The sequence below is a fragment of the Triticum urartu genome, chromosome 4A (assembly GCF_056163025.1).
Source record: "Triticum urartu cultivar PI428250 chromosome 4A, HENAU_Tu73, whole genome shotgun sequence".
Classification (NCBI taxonomy): Eukaryota; Viridiplantae; Streptophyta; class Magnoliopsida; order Poales; family Poaceae; genus Triticum; species Triticum urartu.
The window spans coordinates 350,909,979-350,932,517 of NC_141876.1; positions in this window are offsets into that span (position 1 = coordinate 350,909,979).

Here is a 22,539-nt window from a genome sequence, read left to right on the forward strand (position 1 = left end):
TAACCTTTATCATGAAAATACCAAAAATATTTTCTTATCATCTCTATCCGATATCACTCTCGTAAGTGACCGTGAAGGGATTGACAACCCCTTTATCGCGTTGGTTGTGAGGTTCTTATTTGTTTGTGTAGGCACGAGGGACTTGTGTGTGGCCTCCTACTGGATTGATACCTTGGTTCTCAAAAACTGAGGGAAATACTTACACTACTTTGTTGCATTACCCTTTCCTCTTCAAGGGAAAACCAACGCAGTGCTCAAAAGGTAGCAAGAAGGATTTCTGGCGCCGCTACCGGGGAGTCTACGCACAAGTCAAGACATACCAAGTACCCATCACAAACTGTTATCCCTCGCATTACATTATCTGCCATTTTCCTGTCGTTTTCCTGTCCCCCACTTCACCCTTGCCATTTTATTCGCACTCTTTTCCGTTTGCCTCTTTTTCCTTCCTTCCTTCCTTGTGTGTGCTAGTTATTTTTACAATTTGTTGCCATCATGTCTGGAACTAGGGAGGTTATCATTGATAAGGATAATAATATGAAAAACCTTGATACTATTGATGATCCTCTTGAAAATCCTACTATTTTACACAATAAAAAGTTTCGGATTGGTAGCGGCAATATTATTGGGAAGGGAATTATTCAAGATTTCTTTACCTATGCCGGTGATTTGCCCACCATGAGGGAGTCTATTCTTCATGAAACTGGATGTCTCGCGGATGCTATATCTTTGCTCATAGTTGCACTTGAAAGACAATTTTTACACATGCATCCTTCCATACAAAGGATTTTCCTAGAATTTTCTAATATTGAGCATTCTTCTGTTAAGCGAGCAGCGACCATCTTTTTAGCTCATGAGTTCAGATTTATAATAAAAGAGGCCAATGAATTTTTTTCCATATTATAGGGTGCATGCCGGCCGTCCTCCCATAGAAGCAGTCCTTTTTTATCAAGAAGACATTATGCGTTTACGATCTTTAGATCATGTTGCTTTTAATGAAAACCTTAGAAAAAAGGTTCCTACCAATGTTCTTGTTGATAGGATCTTTGAGCTTAATGATAATTTTTCTATATAGAATAATGGGTTAGGTTTTTCCCTTGAACAAAGGCTCATGACTTTTTGCCAAAAGAATGCTTATAATGAATAATTGGTTGTGCAATATGAGGGGACAAAGGAGGAACCAATACCTCCCGAGCTTGATCTTGGGGACTTTTGTCCCATTAGATTTAGCCTTTTTGATTACTTTTGCTTGCCACGAAGAAATATTTCTACTGAACATAGGGAGTATGAGATGACTTTTAGCGATTTACCTTATCATTATCATGGCAATACCTAGATATGTCCTTGGTTTTATGCCTAGCTAGGGGCGTTAAATAATAGCGCTTGTTGGGAGTCAACCCAATATTATTTTTCTTCCTTGCTTTTATGTTCTTTTTAGTAATAAATAATTCATCTAGCCTCTGTTTAGATGGGGTTTTACGCTTTTAATTAGTGTTTGTGGCAAGTAGAATCTTTGGGAAGACTTGGGGAAAGTCTTTGCGATCTTGCTGTAAAAAACAGAAACTTTAGCACTCACGAGATTTGCTGCCATTGTTTACTGAAGAGTGATATTTAGTTAATTATTTTTGCAGATGATTAATAGAAAAATTCCTCACATACAGCAATTTATTTTAAAAATTTTGGGGTTCCAGAAGTATTCGGAACCTTCAGATTACTACAGACTGTTCTGTTTTTGACAGATTCTGTTTTTCGGGTGTTGTTTGCTTATTTTGATGAACCTATGGCTAGTAATAAAGTTTATGGACCATAGAAAAGTTGGAATAGAGTAGGTTTAACACCAATATAAATAAAGAATGAGTTCATTACAGTACCTTGAAGTGGTGGTTTGTTTTCCTTTACTAACGGAGCTCTTGAGATTTTCTTTTAAGTTTTGTGTTGTGTAGTTTTCAAGTTTTGGGTAAAGATTTGATGGATTATGGAACAAGGTGTGACACCCGGATATCTAGGCTACAGTAATCACATACTAATAATGCCATGTCACCACTATCACTATTATTAATCTCCCAGTGATCCAATCATGTTCGAAATTCAAAATCCAAAATCAAGTCAAACAGTAAAAGTTTTCAAATGTTAAAACTAAAATGTTCTATGAGTGGCCCATAATCCATAATTAATATTGGTGGAGTAAACATCTACCTATAAAATGTTCCAATGTACTAAATTAATTATAACAATGATAAAACAATTATTTAAAATGCATTTAAAATAATAATAAATAAAATATTCTTTATTTAAGGTGCCAAAATATTTGGGGTCGTAGCATATTTATTAACACTAGTTTAGGGGCTACTTTTATAATTAGTAAAACTAAAGTAAAAGAGAAACTAAAATAAAACAATAAAAGAAAACAGAATAGAGATAAAAAAGAGAAAAAAACAAAAGGAAAACGTAGTCGCCCCCCCCCCCCCACTCGGCCAGGCCCAGCTGGCTGCCGAACTGGCCAGCCCACGCCTCCTCGCTTAACCCCCCACGCCTCCTCGAACCCTAGCCCAATCCACCACCACAACCCCACTCTCCGCACTTCCCGGTCCACGTCTTCCCCTTCCCCACCCAATCTAGATAGGTGGATCGAGGGAGCAACCCCGGTCGATCCCCTCCTTCCCTCTCCTTGCCCGACCCGACCTGGGCGCCGCGCCGCGCCCCCCCCCCCTCGTCGCCGCTCGACGACATCGCCGCCGCTGCCCGGGGCCTTTCCCCCTCGTCGGACCTCCTCGACGCCCCCACTGACTCGACGTGCCGGAACCTGTCGCCGGGCCTCCTCACCCTCTCTCTCGTCGGACTTCCTCCCCACCGTGTGTCGTCCCCGTCCTCTGCCTCGACAACCGCTGCCTCGTGCCCTACGCCCCGCCGTTGATGCCCCGACCTCTCCCCTCTACCCTCTCCCCGTGACGAACATCGTTGTGCTCGCCGTCCCGTGCCCGTGCACGCGCTCACGTGGCTGTACGCGCGCCCGTGCGTCGCCTCTACGCACTGCCGCCACGCGCTGTTCCCCTGCTCGCGTGGTCGAGCGCCGCCATGCCCCGCGCCCTGCCGGGCACCCATGCGCGCCCGACCACGTGGGGCCGCACCAGCTGCCGCTCGTTGCTCTGGCAGGCCCGTGCTTGCCTCGCCCCGCCGCTCTCTGCTCTGCTGCTTGTCCTCCGTCGCCGTCGCACCACCCCTGCCGGCTCTGTGCCACCGCACCACCCCGTGCCTCCCCGCCCGCGCCTTGCTCACCCTGCTCCGGCGACGCCCACGTCCGCCTGGCCCCGTTGCCGTTCCCTGCCTGCTCGGCCCCGCCGCTAGCCGGTGTTGGCCAGCCCTCCCCCGACCTCGCCGGCCCCCGCCCCGGACTGTCGTATCGTCCGCCACCCGCGTCCCCGACGTTCCCGACCACGCCCTCGCCGTGCTGCTCCGGCGACTCCTCCGGCCGCGGCCCCAGACCACTGCTCGCCGCCCCACCTCCTCTGCTGCCGCCGCAGCGCCGTCGGCCACCGCGGCGGCCCTGGCCTCTGGCCCCGCCCCGCCACTCCCTGCAGGCAAGCGCCCGTAGCGCCCGCTAACCGCATCGGCCCTCTAGGCCATTGACACGCGAGGCCCAGCCCCTGAGAACGGTTTAAAAAAAGGAATAATAAATACATATAATACATATAATAAATAAATAATAATTGAAAAAAATAATTAATTAATTACGTTAATTAATTCTGTTTAAATTACCTAATTAAGATTAATTAACCTAATAACTAGTTAACCTAATTAACTACTTTTAATTTGTCAAACAAACGTTGACAGGTGGGACCCACCTGTCAGGTTGACCAGGTCAACGGTCAACTACTGACATCATGCCGACGTTAGCATGCACTGTTCTGGATAATGTTGATTTAAAATAATTAAATAAATCCTAAAAATGATTTAAACTTTTAAAATCAATATAAAATAAACCATAGCTCGGATGGAAAAACTTTGTAAATGAAAGTTGCTCAGATCGACGAGACGAATCTGGATACGCAGCCCGTTCATCCACCACACTTCCCTAGCATAGCGAAGATACAACTTTCCCCCTCCGATTCATCTGTCCGAACACTGGGGATATTTTCCCGGATGTTTCCCCTCTTCACCGGTATCACCTCATACTGTGTTAGGTCACCCCTAGCATCGCGCATTGCCATGTTATGCTTGGTGTAGCTTTTTTGCTCTGTTATTTATTGTGTTCCCCCTCCGTTACTTCTTTCCGGTAGACCCCGAGACCGCTGCCGGTACCCGCGATAGACTACGGTGTTGACGACCCCTCCTTGCCAGAGCAACCAGGCAAGCCCCCCCCCCTTGATCACCAGATATCGCCTATTCTTCTCTCTACTGCTTGCATTAGAGTAGTGTAGCATGTTACTGTTTCCGTTTATCCTATTCTGATGCATAGCCTGTCATTGTTGCTACAGTTATTGATACCTTACCTGCAATCCTAAATGCTTAGTATAGGATGCTAGTTTACCATCAGTGATCCTGCATTCTTGTCCGTCTGCCATGCTATACTATCGGGCCGTGATCACTCGGGAGGTGATCACGGGTATATACTTATATACATATTATATCATACTTGTGGTGACTAAAGTCGGGTCGGCTCGTAGAGTACCCGCGAGTGTTTCATGGATTGGGTCCGAAAGGACGTTTGTCCCGACGGCCCTCTGAGTGGAACTTTGTGGCAGAGCGACAGGGCAGGTTGAGACCACCTAGGAGAGAGATGGGCCTGGCCCTGGTCGGCGTCCGGGGTTAATTCAATTAAACAGCTTAACAAGATCTGGGTATTTGATCTGAGTCTGGCCACTGGCCTATAAGCACTAACCAACTATGCGGGAACAGTTATGGGCACTCGACGTCGTGGTATCAGCCGAAGCCTTCGTGACGTCAGCGACTGAGCGGCACGCGCCGGGTTGGACTGGAACGACTGCTCTTGTATAAGGGAGGCTAGGTGTGCTCACCGGCCGCGTACGCAACGTGCAGGTGTGCAATGGGCGATGCTCACCAGCCGCATACGCAACATGCAGGTGTGCAATGGGTGATGGGCCCAGACCCCTGCGCCATAGGATTTAGATCGGCATGCTGACCTCTCTGATGTGCCTAGGTAGGGCTGCGACGTGTTGATCTTCCGAGGCCGGGCATGACCCAGGAATGTGTGTCCGGACAAAGGGGATCGAGCGCGTTGGGAAATGTGGTGCACCCCTGCAGGGAAGTTGATCTATTCGAATAGCCGTGTCCCTCGATAAAAGGACGACCCATAGTTGTACCTTGACCTTATGACAACTAGAACCGGATACTTAATAAAACACACCCTTCCAAGTGCGAGATACAACTGGTGATTGCTCTCTCACAGGGCGACGAGGGGAGGATCACTGGGTAGGGTTATGCTATGCAATGTTACTTGGTGAACTTACCATCTACTGTCTTCTACATGCTGCAACGTGGAGGCGGCCAGAAGCATAGTCTTCGACAGGACTAGCTATCCCCCTCTTATTCCGGCATTCTGCAGTTCAATCCACATATACTACCCCCTTTCATTGATACCAATTCATATGTAGTGTAGCTCCTTGCTTGAGAGTACTTTGGATGAGTACTCACAGTTGCTTTGCTCCCCCTTTTCCCCTCTTTCTATATTCGTTTGTTGCGACCAGACGATGGAGTCCAGGAGCCAGACGCCACCGTCGACGACGACTCCTACTACACTGGAGGTGCCTACTAATACGTGCAGGCCCCTGAAGACGAACAAGAGTAGTTTAGGAGGATCCCAGGAAGGAGGCATGTGCCTCTTTCGATCTGTATCCCTAGTTTGTGCTAGCCTTCTTAAGGCAAACTTGTTTAACTTATGTCTGTACTCAGATATTGTTGCTTCTGCTGACTCGTCTATGATCGAGCTCTTGAATTCGAGCCCTCGAGGCCCCTGGCTTATAATATGATGCTTGTATGACTTATTTTATTTATAGAGTTGTGCTGTGTTATCTTCCCGTGAGTCCCTGATCTTGATTGTACGCGTTTGCGTGTATGATTAGTGTACTGTCAAATCGGGGGAGTCACACAAGGAGAGGCAAGAGCCTAAGCTTGGGGATGCCGAAGGCGCCCCAAGGTAAAATCCAAGGACAACCAAAAGCCTAAGCTTGGGGATGCCCTTCAAGGCATCCCCTCTTTCGTCTTTGTCCATTGGTAACTTTACTTGGAGCTATATTTTTATTCACCACATGATATGTGTTTTGCTTGGAGCGTCTTGTATGATTTGAGTCTTTGCTTTTTATTTTACCACAATCATCCTTGTTGTACACACCTTTTGGGAGAGAGACACATGAATTGGAATTTATTAGAATACTCTATGTGCTTCACTTATACCTTTTGAGCTAGATAATTTTGCTCTAGTGCTTCGCTTATACCTTTTAGAGCACGGTGGTGGTTTTATTTTATAGAAATTATTGATCTCTCATGCTTCACTTATATTATTTTGAGAGTCCGTTAGAACAGCATGTTAATTTGCTTTGGTTATGAATTTAGTCCTAATATTATAGGCATCCAAGATCGGTATAATAAAAACTTTAATAAAATTGCATTGAGTACTAGGAGAAGTTTGATACTTGATAATTGTTTTGAGATATAAAGCTGGTAATATTAGAGTGTAATAGTTGAGTAGTTTTGAATTTTAGAAATACTTGCATTGAAGTTTGCAAGTCCCATAGCATGCACATATAGTGACCGTTGTGTAACAAATTTGAAACATGAGGTGTTATTTGATTGTCTTCCTTATGAGTTGCAGTCGGGGATGAGCAATGGTCTTTTCCTACCAATCTATCCCCCTAGGAGCATGCGCTTAATAATTGGTTTCTGATGACTTGTAGATTTTTGCAATAAGCATGTGAGTTCTTTATGACTAATGTTGAGTCTATGGATTATACGCACTCTCACACTTCCATGATTGCTAGCCTCTTTGGTACCGTGCATTGCCCTTTCTCACCTTGAAAGTTGGCGGAAACTTCACCGGTGCGTCCAAACCCCGTGATATGATACACTCTGTCACACATAAACCTCCTTATATCTTCCTCAAAACAGCCACCATACCTACCTACTATGGCATTTCCATAGCCATTCCAAGATATATTGCCATGCAACTTTCCACCGTTCCATTTATCATGACACACATCATAATTGTCATATTGACTTGCATGATCATGTAGTTGACATCGTATTTGTGGCAAAGCCACAGTTCATAATTTTTCATACATGTCACTCTTGATTCATTGCCCTTCCCAGTACACCGCCGGAGGCATTCATATAGAGTCATACTTTGTTCTAGTATCGAGTTGTAATCATTGAGCTGTAAATAAATAGAAGTGTGATGATCATCATTAATAGAGCATTGTCCAAAATAAGAAAAAATAAAAAGGCAAAAAAAGGGAAGGCCCCAAAAAAGGGGAAATGCTACTATCCTTTTTTCCACACTTGTGCTTCAAAGTATCACCATGATCTTTATGATAGAGAGTCTCTTGTTTTGTCACTTCATATACTTGTGGGAATTTTTCATTATAGAACTTGGCTTGTATATTCCAACAATGGGCTTCCTCAAATGCCCTAGGTCTTCATGAGAAAGCAAGTTGGATGCACACCCACTTAGTTTCTTTTGCTGAGCTTTCATACATTTATAGCTCTAGTGCATCCGTTGCATGGCAATCCCTACTCCTTGCATTGACATCAATTGATGGGCATCTCCCTAGCCCATTGATTAGCCGCGTCGATGTGAGACTTTCTCCTTTTTGTCTTCCCCACATAACCCCCATCATCATATTCTATTCCACCCATAGTGCTATATCCATGGCTCGCGCTCATGTATTGCGTGAAAGTTGAAAAGGTTTGAGATTACTAAAGTGTGAAACAATTGCTTGGCTTGTCATCAGGGTTATGCATGATGAGCGCATTCTTGTGTTACGAAAATGGAGCATGACCAAACTATATGATTTTGTAGGGATGAACATTCTTTTGCCATGTTATTCTGAGAAGACATAATTGCTTAGTTAGTATCGTTGAAGTATTATTATTTTTATGTCAATATTAGACTTTTGTCTTGAATCTTTCGGATCTGAATATTCATGCCACAATAAAGAGAATTACATTGAGGATTATGTTAGGTAGCATTCCACATCAAAAATTATGTTTTTATCTTTTACCTACTCGAGGATGAGCAGGAATTAAGCTTTGGGATGCTTGATACATCTCCAACGTATCTATAATAGTAGATTGTTCCATGCTATTATATTATCTGTTTTGGTTGTTAATGGGCTTTATTTTACACTTTTATATTATTTTTGGGACTAACCTATTAACCCAAGGCCTAGTGCAAATTGCTGTTTTTTTTGCCTATTTCAGTGTTTCGCAGAAAAGGAATATCAAACGGAATCCAAACGCAATGAAACCTTCGGGAACATGATTTCTGGAACAAAGGTGATCCAGAGGACTTGGAGTGGACGTCAAGAAACAAATGAGGAGTCCACTAGGCAGGTGGGAGCGCCCTCCCCCCTCGTGGGCCCCTCGTGGCTCAGTCGACCTACTTCTTCCTCCAATATATACTCATATACACTGAAAACAACCAGGAGCACCACGAAACCCTATTTCCACCGACGCAACCTTCTGTACCCAAGAGATCCCATCTTGGGGCATTTTCCGAAGCTCCGTCGGAGCGGGCATCGATCACGGAGGGCCTCTACATCAATTCCATGGCCCCTCCGATGATGTGTGAGTGGTTTACTTCAGACCTCCGGGTCCATAGTTATTAGCTAGATGCCTTCTTCTCTCTCTATGGATCTCAATACAAAGTTCTCCTCAATATTTTTGGAGATCTATTCGATGTAACTCTTTTTGCGGTGTGTTTGTCGAGATCCGATGAATTGTGGGTTTATGATCAAGTCTATCTATGAACAATATTTGATTCTTCTCTGAAATGTTTTATGCATGATTGGTTATGTTTGCAAGTCTCTTTGAATTATCAGTTTGGTTTGGCCTACTAACTTGATCTTACTTGCAATGGGAGAAGTGCTTAGCTTTGGGTTCAATCTTGCGGTGCTCGATCCCAGTGATAGAAAGGGAAACGACACATATTGTATTGTTGCCATCGAGGATAAAAAGATGGGGTTTATATCATATTACTTGATTTTATCCCTGTACATCATGTCATCTTACCTAATGCGTTACTTTGTTCTTATGAACTTAATACTCTAGATGCATGCTGGATAGCGGTCGATGTGTGGAGTAATAGTAGTATATGCAGGAAGGAGTCGGTATACTTGTCATGGACGTGATGCCTATATACATGATCATGCCTAGATATTCTCATAATTATTCGCTTTTTTATCAATTGCTCGACAGTAATTTGTTCACCCACCGTAATACTTATGCTATCCTGAGAGAAGCCACTAGTGAAACCTATGGCCCCCGGGTCTATTCTCCATCATATTAATCTTCAATCAACAAGCTATTTCTATTACCTTTTATTTTGCAATCTTTACTTTTAGTCTTTATCATAAAAATACCGAAAATATTATCTTATCATCTCTATCCGATCTCACTCTCGTAAGTGACCGTGAAGGGATTGACAACCCCTTTATCGCATTGGTTGCGAGGTTCTTATTTGTTTTTGTAGGTACGAGGGACTTGCGTGTGGCCTCCTACTGGATTGATACCTTGGTTCTCAAAAACTGATGGCAATACTTATGCTACTTTGCTGCATCACCCTTTCCTCTTCAAGGGAAAACCAACGCAGTGCTCAAGAGGTAGCAAGAAGAATTTCTGGCGCCGTTGCCGGGCAGTCTACGCACAAGTCAAGACATACCAAGTACCCATCACAAACTCTTATCCCTCGCATTACATTATTTGCCATTTGCCTCTTGTTTTCCTCTCCCCCACTTCACCCTTGCCGTTTTATTCGCCATCTTTTCCGTTCGCCTCTTTTTCCTTCCTTCCTTCTGCGTGGTAGTTCTTTTTGCAATTTGTTACCATCATGTCTGAAACTGGGGAGGTTATCATTGATAAGGATAATAATATGGAAAACCTTGATGCTATTGATGATCCTCTTGAAAATCCTTCTATTTTACACACTAAAAAGTTTCGGATTGGTAGCGGTAATATTATTGGGAAGGGAGTTATTCAAGATTTCTTTACTTGTGTCGGTGCTTTGCCCACCATGAGCGGGTATATTCTACATAAAACTAGATTTCTCGCGCATGCTATATCTTTGCTCATAGTTGAACTTGAAAGACAATTTTTACATATGCGTCCTTCCATAAAAAGGATTTTCCTAGAATTTTCTAATATTGAGAATTCTTCTGTTAAGCGATCTGCGACCATCTTTTTAGCTCATGAGTTCAGATTTATAATAAAAGAGGCCAATGAAATTTTTGCGCATTATAGGGTGGATGCCGGCTGTCCTCCCATAGAAGCAATCCTTTTTTATCAAGAAGACATTATGCGTTTACGATCTTTAGATCATGTTGCTTTTAATAAAAACCTTAGAAAAAAGGTTCCTACCAATGTTCTTGTTGATAGGATCTCTGAGCTTAATGATAATTTTTCTATCCAGAATAATGGGTTAGGGTTTTCCCTTTAACAAAGCCTCATGACTTTTTGCCAAAAGAATGCTTATAATGATGAATCGGTTGTGCAATATGAGGGGCCAAAGGAGGAACCAATACCTCCCGAGCTTAATCTTGGGGACTTTTGTCCCATTAAATTTAGCCCTTTTGATTACTTTTGCTTTCCACAAATAAAGCTTTCTGCTTAACTTAGGGAGTATGAGATGAGTTTTCACGATTTACCTTATCATTATCATGGCAATACCTAGATCTATCCTTGGTTTTATGCCTAGCTAGGGGCGTTAAACGATAGCGCTTGTTGGGAGGCAACCCAATATTATTTTTGTTCCTTGCTTTTTGGTTCTGTTTAGTAATAAATAATTCATCTAGCCTTTGTTTAGATGTGGTTTTATTATTTTAATTAGTGTTTGTGCCAAGTAGAACCTTTGGGAAGACTTGGGGAAAGTCTTTGCGATCTTGCTGTAAAAAACAGAAACTTTAGCGCTCACGAGATTTGCTGCCATTGTTTACTGGAGAGTTATATTTACTTTATTATTTTTTCAGATGATTAATAGATAAATTCCTCACGTACAGCAATTTATTTTAGAATTTTGGGGGTTCCAGAAGTATTCGGGACCTACGGATTACTATAGACTATTCTGTTTTTTATAGATTCTGTTTTTCGGGTGTTGTTTGCTTATTTTGATGAACCTATGGCTAGTAATAAAGTTTATGAACCATAGAAAAGTTGGAATAGAGTAGGTTTAACACCAATATAAATAAATAATGAGTTCATTACAGTACCTTGAAGTGGTGGTTTGTTTTCTTTTACTAACGGAGCTCACGAGATTTTCTTTTAAGTTTTGTGTTGTGAAGTTTTCAAGTTTTTGGTAAAGATTTGATGGATGGTGGAACAAGGAGATGCAAGAGCCTAAGCTTGGGGATGCCCAAGGCACCCCAAGGTAACATCCAAGGACAACCAAAATCCTAAGCTTGGGGATGCCCCGGAAGGCATCCCCTCTTTCGTCTTCGTCCATCGGTAACTTTACTTGGAGCTATATTTTTATTCACCACATGATATGTGTTTTGCTTGGAGCGTCTTGTATGATTTGATTCTTTGCTTTTTAGTTTACCACAATCATCCTTGATGTACACACCTTTTGGGAGAGACACACATGAATTGGAATTTATTAGAATACTCTATGTGCTTCACTTATACCTTTTGAGCTAGATAATTTTGCTCTAGTGCTTCGCTTATACCTTTTAGAGCATGGTGGTGGTTTTATTTTATAGAAATAATTGATCTCTCATGATTCACTTGTATTATTTTGAGAGTCCCTTAGAACAGCATGGTAATTTTCTTTGGTTATGAATTTAGTCCTAATATGATAGGCATCCAAGATCGGTATAATAAAAACTTTAATAAAATTGCATTGAGTACTAGGAGAAGTTTGATACTTGATAATTGTTTTGAGATATAAAGGTGGTAATATTAGAGTTTAATAGTTGAGTAGTTTTGAATTTTAGAAATACTTGCATTGAAGTTTGCAAGTCCCATAGCATGCACCTATAGTGACCGTTGTGTAACAAATTTGAAACATGAGGTGTTATTTGATTGTCTTCCTTATGAGTTGCAGTCGGGGATGAGCAATGGTATTTTCCTACCAATCTATCCCCCTAGGAGCATGCGCTTAATAATTGGTTTTTGATGACTTGTAGATTTTTGCAATAAGCATGTGAGTTCTTTATGACTAATGTTGAGTCTGTGGATTATACGCACTCTCACCCTTCCATCATTGCTAGCCTCTTCGGTACCGTGCATTGCCCTTTCTCACCTTGAAAGTTGGCGGAAACTTCACCGGTGCATCCAAACCCCGTGATATGATACACTCTGTCACACATAAACCTCCTTATATCTTCCTCAAAACAGCCACCATACCTACCTATTATGGCATTTCCATAGCCATTCCAAGATATATTGCCAAGCAACTTTCCACCGTTCCATTTATCATGACACACATCATAATTGTCATATTGACTTGCATGATCATGTAGTTGAAATCGTATTTGTGGCAAAGCCACAGTTCATAATTTTTCATACATGTCACTCTTGATTCATTGCCCTTCCCGGTACACCGCCGGAGGCATTCATATAGAGTCATACTTTGTTCTATTATCGAGTTGTAATCATTGAGCTGTAAATAAATAGAAGTGTGATGATCATCATTAATAGAGCATTGTCCCAAATAAGAAAAAATAAAAAGGCCAAAAAAGGGAAGTCCCCCAAAAAAGGGGGCAATGCTACTATCCTTTTTTCCACACTTGTGCTTCAAAGTATCACCATGATCTTTGTGATAGAGAGTCTCTTGTTTTGTCACTTCCATATACTAGTGGGAATTTTTCATTATAGAACTTGGCTTGTATATTCCAACAATGGGCTTCCTCAAATGCCCTAGGTCTTCGTGAGCAAGCAAGTTGGATGCACACCTACTAAGTTTCTTTTGTTGAGCTTTCATACATTTATAGCTCTAGTGCATCCGTTGCATGGAAATCCCTACTCCTTGCATTCACATCAATTGATGGGCATCTCCCTAGCCCATTGATTAGCCACGTCGATGCGAGACTTTATCCTTTTTTGTCTTCTCCACATAACCCCATCATCATATTCTATTCCACCAATAGTGCTATATCCATGGCTCGCACTCATACATTGCGTGAAAGTTGAAAAGTTTTGAGATTACTAAAGTGTGAAACAATTGCTTGGCTTGTCACCAGGGTTGTGCATGATGAGATCATTCTTGTGCAAAAATGGAGCATGACCAAACTATATGATTTTGTAGGTATGAACATTCTTTTGCCATGTTATTTTGAGAAGTCATAATTGCTTAGTTTGTATCCTTGAAGTATTATTATTTTTATATCAATATTAGACTTTTGTCTTGAACCTTTCGGATATGAATATTCATGCCATAATAAAGAGAATTACATTGAGAATTATGTTAGGTAGCATACCACATCAAAAATTCTGTTTTTATCATTTACCAACTCGAGGATGAGCAGGAATTAACCTTGGGGATGATTGATACGTCTCCATCGTATCTATAATTTTTGATTGTTCCATGCTATTATATTATCTGTTTTGGATGTTCATGGGCTTTATTTTACACTTTTATATTATTTTTGGGACTAACCTATTAACCCAAGGCCCAGTGCAAATTGCTGTTTTTTGCCTATTTCAGTGTTTCGTCGAAAAGAAATATCAAACGGAATGAAACCTTCAGGAACATGATTTTTGGAACAAACATGATCCAGAGGACTTGGAGTGGACGACAAGAAACGAATGAGGAGTCCACGAGGTAGGTGGGCGCGCCCTCGCCCCTCGTGGGCCCCTCGTGGCTCAACTGACCTACTTCTTCCTCCTATATATACTCATATACGCGGAAAACAACCAGGAGCACCATGAAACCCTATTTCCACCGCCGCAACCTTCTGTACCGCCGGAGGGGGCATCGATCACGGAGGGCCTCTACATCAACTCCATGGCCCCTCCGATGATGTGTGAGTAGTTTACTTCAGACCTTCGGGTCCATAGTTATTAGCTAGATGTCTTCTTCTCTCTCTTTGAAACTCAATACAAAGTTCTCCTCAATCTTCTTGGAGATCTATTCGATGTAACTCTTTTTGCGGTGTGTTTGTCGAGATCCGATGAATTGTGGGTTTATGATCAAGTCTATCTATGAACAATGTTTGATTCTTCTCTGAAATATTTATGCATGATTGGTTATCTTTGCAAGTCTCTTTGAATTATCAGTTTGGTTTGGCCTACTAGATTGATCTTTCTTGCAACGGGAGAAGTGCTTAGCTTTGGGTTCAATGTTGCGGTGCTCGATCCCAGTGAAAGAAAGGGAAATGACACGTATTGTATTGTTGCCATCGAGGATAAAAAGATGGGGTTTATATCATATTACTTGAGTTTATCCCTCTACATCATGTCATCTTACCTAATGCGTTACTCTGTTCTTATGAACTTAATACTCTAGATGCATGCTGGATAGCGGTCGATGTGTGGAGTAATAGTAGTAGATGCAGGCAGGAGTCGGTCTACTTGTCACAGACGTGATGCCTATATACATGATCATGCCTAGCTATTCTCATAATTATTAGCTTTTCTATCAATTGCTCGACAGTAGTTTGTTCACCCGCCGTAATACTTATGCTATCCTGAGAGAAGCCACTAGTGAAACCTATGGCCCCCGAGTCTATTCTCCATCATATTAATCTTCAGTCAACAAGCTATTTCTATTACCTTTTATTTTGCAATCTTTACGTTTAACCTTTATCATAAAAATACCAAAAATATTATCTTATCATCTCTATCAGATCTCACTCTCGTAAGTGACCGTGAAGGGATTGACAACCCCTTTTATCGCGTTGGTTGTGAGGTTCTTATTTGTTTTTGTAGGTATCAGGGACTTGCATGTGGCCTCCTACTGGATTGATACCTTGGTTCTCAAAAACTGAGGGAAATATTTATGCTACTTTGCTTCCTCACCATTTCCTCTTCAAGGGAAAACCAACGCAGTCCTCAAGAGGTAGCAAGAGCATACAGTTTCACTCGGATGAACTGTTTGTGATTAGGCAACACAAAAGAAAGAGTCAGCTAGATCAAGGTGTGTGTAATTGAGGGCATACGCTTTAGAAGGATTAATTGTTTATGATTAGGCAACAGAATAGAAATGGGTCAGCCAGATCAAAGTGTCTGCGATTGATGGCATACACTTCACATGGATGAACTGTTTGCGATTAGCCACAACAAACTAAAATAGTTAGATAGATCAATGTGTGTGCGCTAGACGGGCACACACATTCTAATTAAAAGAAGCATGCTCGATGGTAATAATGAGCGTGCACGGTTGTTGGAACAAGATGTGTGTTGACATTGCCTATTACGGTGCACCCTATGGTGCAAACTCCACGTACGTGGTCGAGAAGGCGTACGTGCCCACGTTACGCCTTCTGGGAATAGTGTCGCACTTATAACCGTCAGTAAATTTTGAGCATGCGTCCCGTCACATTCCAAATTGCAAACTTGTTCACACGGATCAAAACCTGAATGGTTTCCCACTTAGGAGCATATTACTATGCGGTTATAAATACTACTACTCCAAGATGACTGCACATTCCTCCTCAACTCCTCAACCACAAAAACAAACAAGTCATTCATCATTGTTCCCTTGCGTCCGCCATGGCCAGCATGAGTTCAGGGTCAAGAGACTGCCACAAGTGAGAGGCGACCCTGGAAGCGGAAGCATAAGAGATGTCCCGCCTTACCGCGAAAGCAGCTAACATGTCCTGCCGCACGGCCGTAGCAACAAAGAGGTCCTGTCGTGCCGCCAAAATAGCATGGAGGTCCCGTCGCGCCGTCAATGTAGCAGACTGTTCTGGCCGCGCCGTGGAAGCAGAAGAGATGTCCCGCTGTGCCGCCAATGCAGCAGAGATGTCCTCCCGCGCCGCGGCGGCCTGGGAAAATGTCTCGCGGGCAGGCGAGAACTCTTACAGGCGCATGTGTGCCCTTGTTCTTAGGCAGATGGATCAGATCTCCAGGTGGGCGAGGATGCAGGATGACCTGAAAGACTCATTTGAATAGTCTACCGACATCATCTGGAAACAAAGTGAGAGCAATGTGAAGCTCCAGGATGAGCGCGACCTGTTGAGGGCGAAGATCGTCGGAAGTGCGGAGGAGCAGGAGCAGACCACAGCCTTGTTGAAGAGGATCAGCATCGTCATTGAGAAACTTATGGAAGAGAATACCATGCTGCACATCAAGCGCAGAAGGCTGGTGGAGGAATCTATGGATGCTCTCAAGCAGCATCTTGAGGACAAGAAAGAGCTCTTCGCCACTTGCCGTGGAGACTAGTTCCTACGGCCTGCAGCAACGCATCAAGAAAGTAGAGATCAACGAGCCAGATCGTTGTCTTCCTTCTTCTTTTTCCTTTGTGTATTTCGGGCGTTGCCGCATGTGGCTTTTTTAATTATGTTTCTAAATATGTAAGAGAATTATTATCCACTGTCATCGTCCTTATATTCATCATGCTTGCTATAAGTCTCAGTCGATGCTATATAGGTCCGTCGGATCATACATCAAGATCCGTGCAAAACTTTCTTTTCAGATTTTCATTTTTCTCTCTTAAATCTAAGTCCAGTCAGACATATAGCCACACCATGCAACAGATGCTCGGGCACCATTAAAGTACACGTTGGAAAGGTCTGCGGCGAGTAGCGGTCAAAGGGCTCTCCTCTCGATGAGCACGCGCAGGGGTCTGATCTCACGCCTCCCGTACTCAAATAGCAACCCCGCACGGGACCTCCTAGCCAATAAAAAAGGGGACGCGTGGCTGCACGTAATTGGTAAGTAGAATGCCAACGGTTTCAATAATACTTGTGTTTCTGATTTGTAATGTGACAGCACTTGTTCCAAAATGACTTTGTTGATTGTTAATGTGTGCGCCTTCGCAAATCGGACAGAAAAATTACCACAGCATGTTGGTGCCATGTCATGAAACCATGCCAAGTTTCATGATTTTCAGGCATGTTTTGGAATTATAGGAATTAAAAAACCAAGTTTCTCAATCTTTCTGGCCCAGCCACGACGCCCAGATGTTTGAATTTCACTCCCATCTCTTGCATGGGACCTAGGAATTCACCCAAGGGCACATATGTGATTTTTCAAACAACTTTGGTGCACTGGAGCCTGTGCTTGTAGTAAAAATTTGAATTATGCACATTAAATGTGCAGAAACTCAATTAATGCATAAAAGGCCAAACAAACCAGAATAATTCCAAAATTTAGCACGATACTTCTATTTGGTCTAATCTGCAAGGGTAAAAAAATTAAGGCGGGAGAAGGCAGTGTACGTATGTCGTTTCACACACGGAGGTGACATGTTCCCTCTCGGAATGACGAGCCTTTTTTAGGGAAGCTCCGGTTTGCAAGAAGCTTACACCAAAGCTTGTCCCAATTTGGCCAAAAAAATTACTGGATCATCTTGGTGCCATGTCATGACACCATGCCAAGTTTCATGATTTTCAGGCATGTTTTGGAATTACAAGAACTAAAAAACCAAGTTGCTCAATCTTTCCGGCCGAGCCACGACGCCCAGATGTTTGAATTTCACTCCCATCTCTTGCATGGGACCTACAAATTCTCCCAAGGACACACATGTGATTTTTCAAACAAGTTTCGTGCACTAGAGTCTGTGCTTTTAGTTCAAATTTGAATTATGCACATTAAATGCTCAGAAACTCAATTAACGCATAAAAAGGCTAAACAAACTCAGAATAATTCCAATGTTTAGCACGGTACTTCTATTTGGTCTAATCTGCCTGTGTGAAAAAAATTAAGGCGAGAGAAGGCAGTGTACGTATGTCATTTCAAACACGGAGGTGACACGTTCTCTCTCGGAAGAATGATCCTTCTTGAGGGAAGCTCCAGTTTGCAAGAAGCTTACACCAAAGCTTGTCCCAATTCGGCCAAAAAAAATACCGCAGCATGTTGGTGCCATGTCATGACACCATGCCAAGTTTCATGATTTTCAAGCATGTTTTGGAATTACAGGAATTAAAAAACCAAGTTTCTCAATCTTTCCGGCAGAGCCACGACGCCCGGATGTTTGAATTTCACTCTCATCTCTTGCATGGGACCTACAAATTCACCCAAGGACACACATGAGATTTTTCAAACAACTTTGGTGCATTGGAGCTTGTGCTTGTAGTTCAAATTTGTATTATGCACATTAAATGCGCTGAAACTCAATTAATGCATAAAAAAGGCCAAACGAACCCGGAATAATTCCAAAATTTAGCACGGTACTACTATTTGGTCTAATCTTCCTGTGTAAAAAAATTAAGGCCGGAAAAAGCAGTGTATGATGATGACATGCACCTAGGGTAGGGTAATGGGCCTGACCTAGATGCCCTTGATATGTCATTTTGCATCATGCTTTTATATCAATATTCATTGCATTATGGGCTGTTATTACACATTATGTCACAATACTTATGCCTATTCACTTTATTTTACAAGGTTTACATAAAGAGGGAGAATGCCGGCAGCTGGGATTCTGGGCTAGAAAAGGAGCAAATATTAGAGACCTATTCTGCACAGCCCAAAAGTCCTGAAACTTCACGGAAGTCATTTTCAAAATAAATAAAAAATACTGAGCGCAAGAAGTTCTAGAGGGGGCCCACACCCTGGCCACGAGGGTGGGGGTGCATCCTACCCGCTGGGCGCGCCCCCTGCCTCGTGGCCCCCCTGGTGGCCCTCCGATGTCCATCTTATGATATATGGAGTCTTTCGTTGAGGAAAAAATCATAAGCAAGCTTTCGGGATGAGACTCCGCCGCAGCGAGGCGGAACCTTGGCGGAACCAATCTAGGGCTCTGGCGGAGGTGTTCTGCCGGGGAAACTTCCCTCCGGGAGGGGGAAATCATCGCCATCGTCATCACCAAGGATCCTCTCATCGGGAGGGGGTCAATCTCCATCAACATCTTCACCAACACCATCTCCTCTCAAACCCTAGTTCATCTCTTGTATCCAATTCTTGTCTCTATGTCTGGGATTGGTACCTGTGGGTTGCTAGTAGTGTTGATTACTCCTTATAGTTGATGCTAGTTGGTTTATTTGGTGGAAGATCATATGTTCAGATCCTATATGCATATCAATACCCCTCTTATTATGAACATGAATATGCTTTGTGAGTAGTTACGTTTGTTCCTGAGGACATGGGAGAAGTCTTACTATTAGTAGTCATGTGAATTTGGTGTTCGTTCGATATTTTGATGAGATGTATGTTGTCTCTCCTCTAGTGGTGTTATGTGAACGTCGACTACATGACACTTCAGCATTATTTGGGCCTATAGGAAGGCATTGGGATGTAATAAGTAGATGATGGGTTGCTAGAGTGACAGAAGCTTAAACCCTAGTTTATGCGTTGCTTCGTAAGGGGCTGATTTGGATCCATATGTTTCATGCTATGGTTAGGTTTACCTTAATACTTTTGTTGTAGTTACGGATGCTTGCAATAGAGGTTAATCATAAGTGGGATGCTTGTCTAAGTAAGGACAGTACCCAAGCACCGGTCCACCCATGTACCAAATTATCAAAATACCGAACGCGAATCATATGATCGTGATGAAACCTAGCTTGACGATAATTCCCATGTGTCCTCGGGAGCGCTTTTCTCTATATAAAAATTTCTCCAGGCTTCTCCTTTGCTACAAAAAGGATTGGGCCACCTTGCTGAACTATATTTACTTTTGTTACTTGTTGCTTGTTACAAATTATCTTATCACAAAATTATCTGTTACCTATAATTTCAGTGCTTGCAGAGAATACCTTGCTGAAAACTGCTTATCATTTCCTTCTGCTGCTCGTTGGCTTCGACACTCTTACTTATGGAAAGCACTACGATAGATCCCCTATACTTTTGGGTCATCAGGACTCTTTTCTGGCGCCGTTGCCGGGGAGTGAAGCGGCTTTGGTAGGGAGAATTTTATATAGTGTGCTGAAATTTACTATCACTTGTTACTATGGAAAGTAATCCTCTGAGGGGCTTGTTTGGGGTATCTTCACCCCGACCAATAGAGCAAAGAGTTGCTCCCCAACCTACTGAACCTATTGAAACTACTGAAAATAAAAATGTCTGCTTTGAAATTCCTTCGGGTATGAAGTTTGTGGAGATGGAACATTACACCCTAATGAGCACCTAATATATGTGGATGAAGTTTGTGGATTATTTAAGCTTGCAGGTATGCCCGATGATGTTATCAAGAAGAAGGTCTTCCCTTTATCTTTGGAGGGAGATATATTGACATGGTATAGGCTATGTGATGATATGGGATCATGGAACTACAAACGATTGAAATTGGAATTTCATCAGAAGTTTTATCCTATGCATCTTGTTCATCGTGATCGTAATTATATATATAATTTTTGGCCTCGCGAAGGAGAAAGCATCGCTCAAGCTTGGGGAAGGCTTAAATCAATGTTATATTCATGCCCCAATCATGAGCTCTCAAGAGAAATGATTATTCAAAAAATTTATGCTCAGCTTTCTGATAACAACCGCTCCATGCTCGATACTTCTTGTGCTGGCTCTTTTATGATGAAGACTATTGAATTCAAATGGGATTTATTGGAAAGAATTAAACGCAACTCTGAAGATTGGGATCTCGACGAAGGTAAGGAGTCAGGTATGACACCTAAGTTTGATTGTGTTAAATCTTTTATGGATACCGATGTTTTCCGTAAATTTAGCAGTAAATATGGACTTGACTCTGAAAGTAGCTTCTTTTTGTGAATCTTTTTCTACTCATATTGATCTCCGCAAAGAGAAGTGGTTTAAATACCATCCTCCCATAGAAGTAAAAGTAGCTGCAACTATTAAAGTTGAAGAAAAGACTATCACTTATAATGATCCTATTGTTCCTACAGCTTATGTTGAGAAACCACCTTTTCCTGTTAGGATAAAAGATCATGCTAAAGCTTCAACTGTGATTTGTAAAAGCAATATTAGAACCTATACACCTCCTGAGCAAGTTAAAGTTGAACCTAATATTGCTATTGTTAAGGATCTCTTGGCTGATAATATTGATGGGCATGTTATTTATTTATGTGATGAAACTGCTAGAATTGCTAAACCTTGTGCTAAAGATAAACATAGACCTATGGTAGGCATGCCTATTATTTCTGTTAAAATAGGATATCATTGTTATCATCGCTTGTGTGATATGGGTGCTAGTGCTAGTGCAATACCTATTGACTTATACAAAGAAGTTATGCATGATATTGCACCTGCTAAGTTAGAAGATATTGATCTCACAATTAAATTTGCCAATAGAGATACTATTTCACCAATTGGGATTGTTAGAGATGTTGAAGTCTTGTGTGGGAAAACCAAATATCCTGTTGATTTTCTTGTTCTTGGTTCCCCACAAGATAGATTTTTTCCCATTATATTTGGTAGACCCTTCTTAAACACTGTTAATGCTAGGATAGACTGCAAAAAGGATGTTATTACTATTGGTTTAGGTGATATGTCTCATGAGTTTAACTTTTCTAAATTTCGTAGACAACACCGTGAATAAGAACTGCCTAGTAAAGATGAAATTATTGGTCTTGCTTCTATTGCCGTACCTCCTAGTGATCCTTTAGAACAATATTTGCTAGACCATGAAAATGATATGTATATGAATGAAAGAAGGGAAATAGATGAAGTGTTCTTTAAACAGGGACCTATGCTGAAACACAACTTGCCTGTTGAAATCTTATGGGATCCTCCTCCACCCAAGGGTGATCCCGTGTTTGAGCTTCAACCATTGCCTGATACTCTTAAATATGCTTATCTTGATGAAAAGAAGATATATCATATTATTATTAGTGCTAACCTTTCAGAGAAGGAGGAAGAAAAATTATTGAAAACTCTAAAGAAGCACCGTGCTGCTATTGGATATACTCTTGATGATCTTAAGGGCATCAGTCCCACTCTGTGTCAACACAAAATAAATTTGGGGAAAGATGCCAAACCAATTATTGATCACCAACGACGGCTGAATCCTAAGATGAAATAAGTGGTAAGAAAGGAAATACTAAAGCTCCTTGAGGCAGGTATAATTTATCCCGTTGCTGATAGTCAATGGGTAAGTCCTGTCCATTGTGTTCCTAAGAAGGGAGGTATTACTGTCGTTCCTAATGGTAAAGATGAATTGATTTTGCAAAGAATTATTATAGGTTATAGGATGGTAATTGATTTCCGCAAATTAAACAAGGCTACTAAAAAAGATCATTACCCCTTACCTTTTATTGATCAAATGCTAGAAAGATTATCCAAACATACACAATTTTTCTTTCTAGA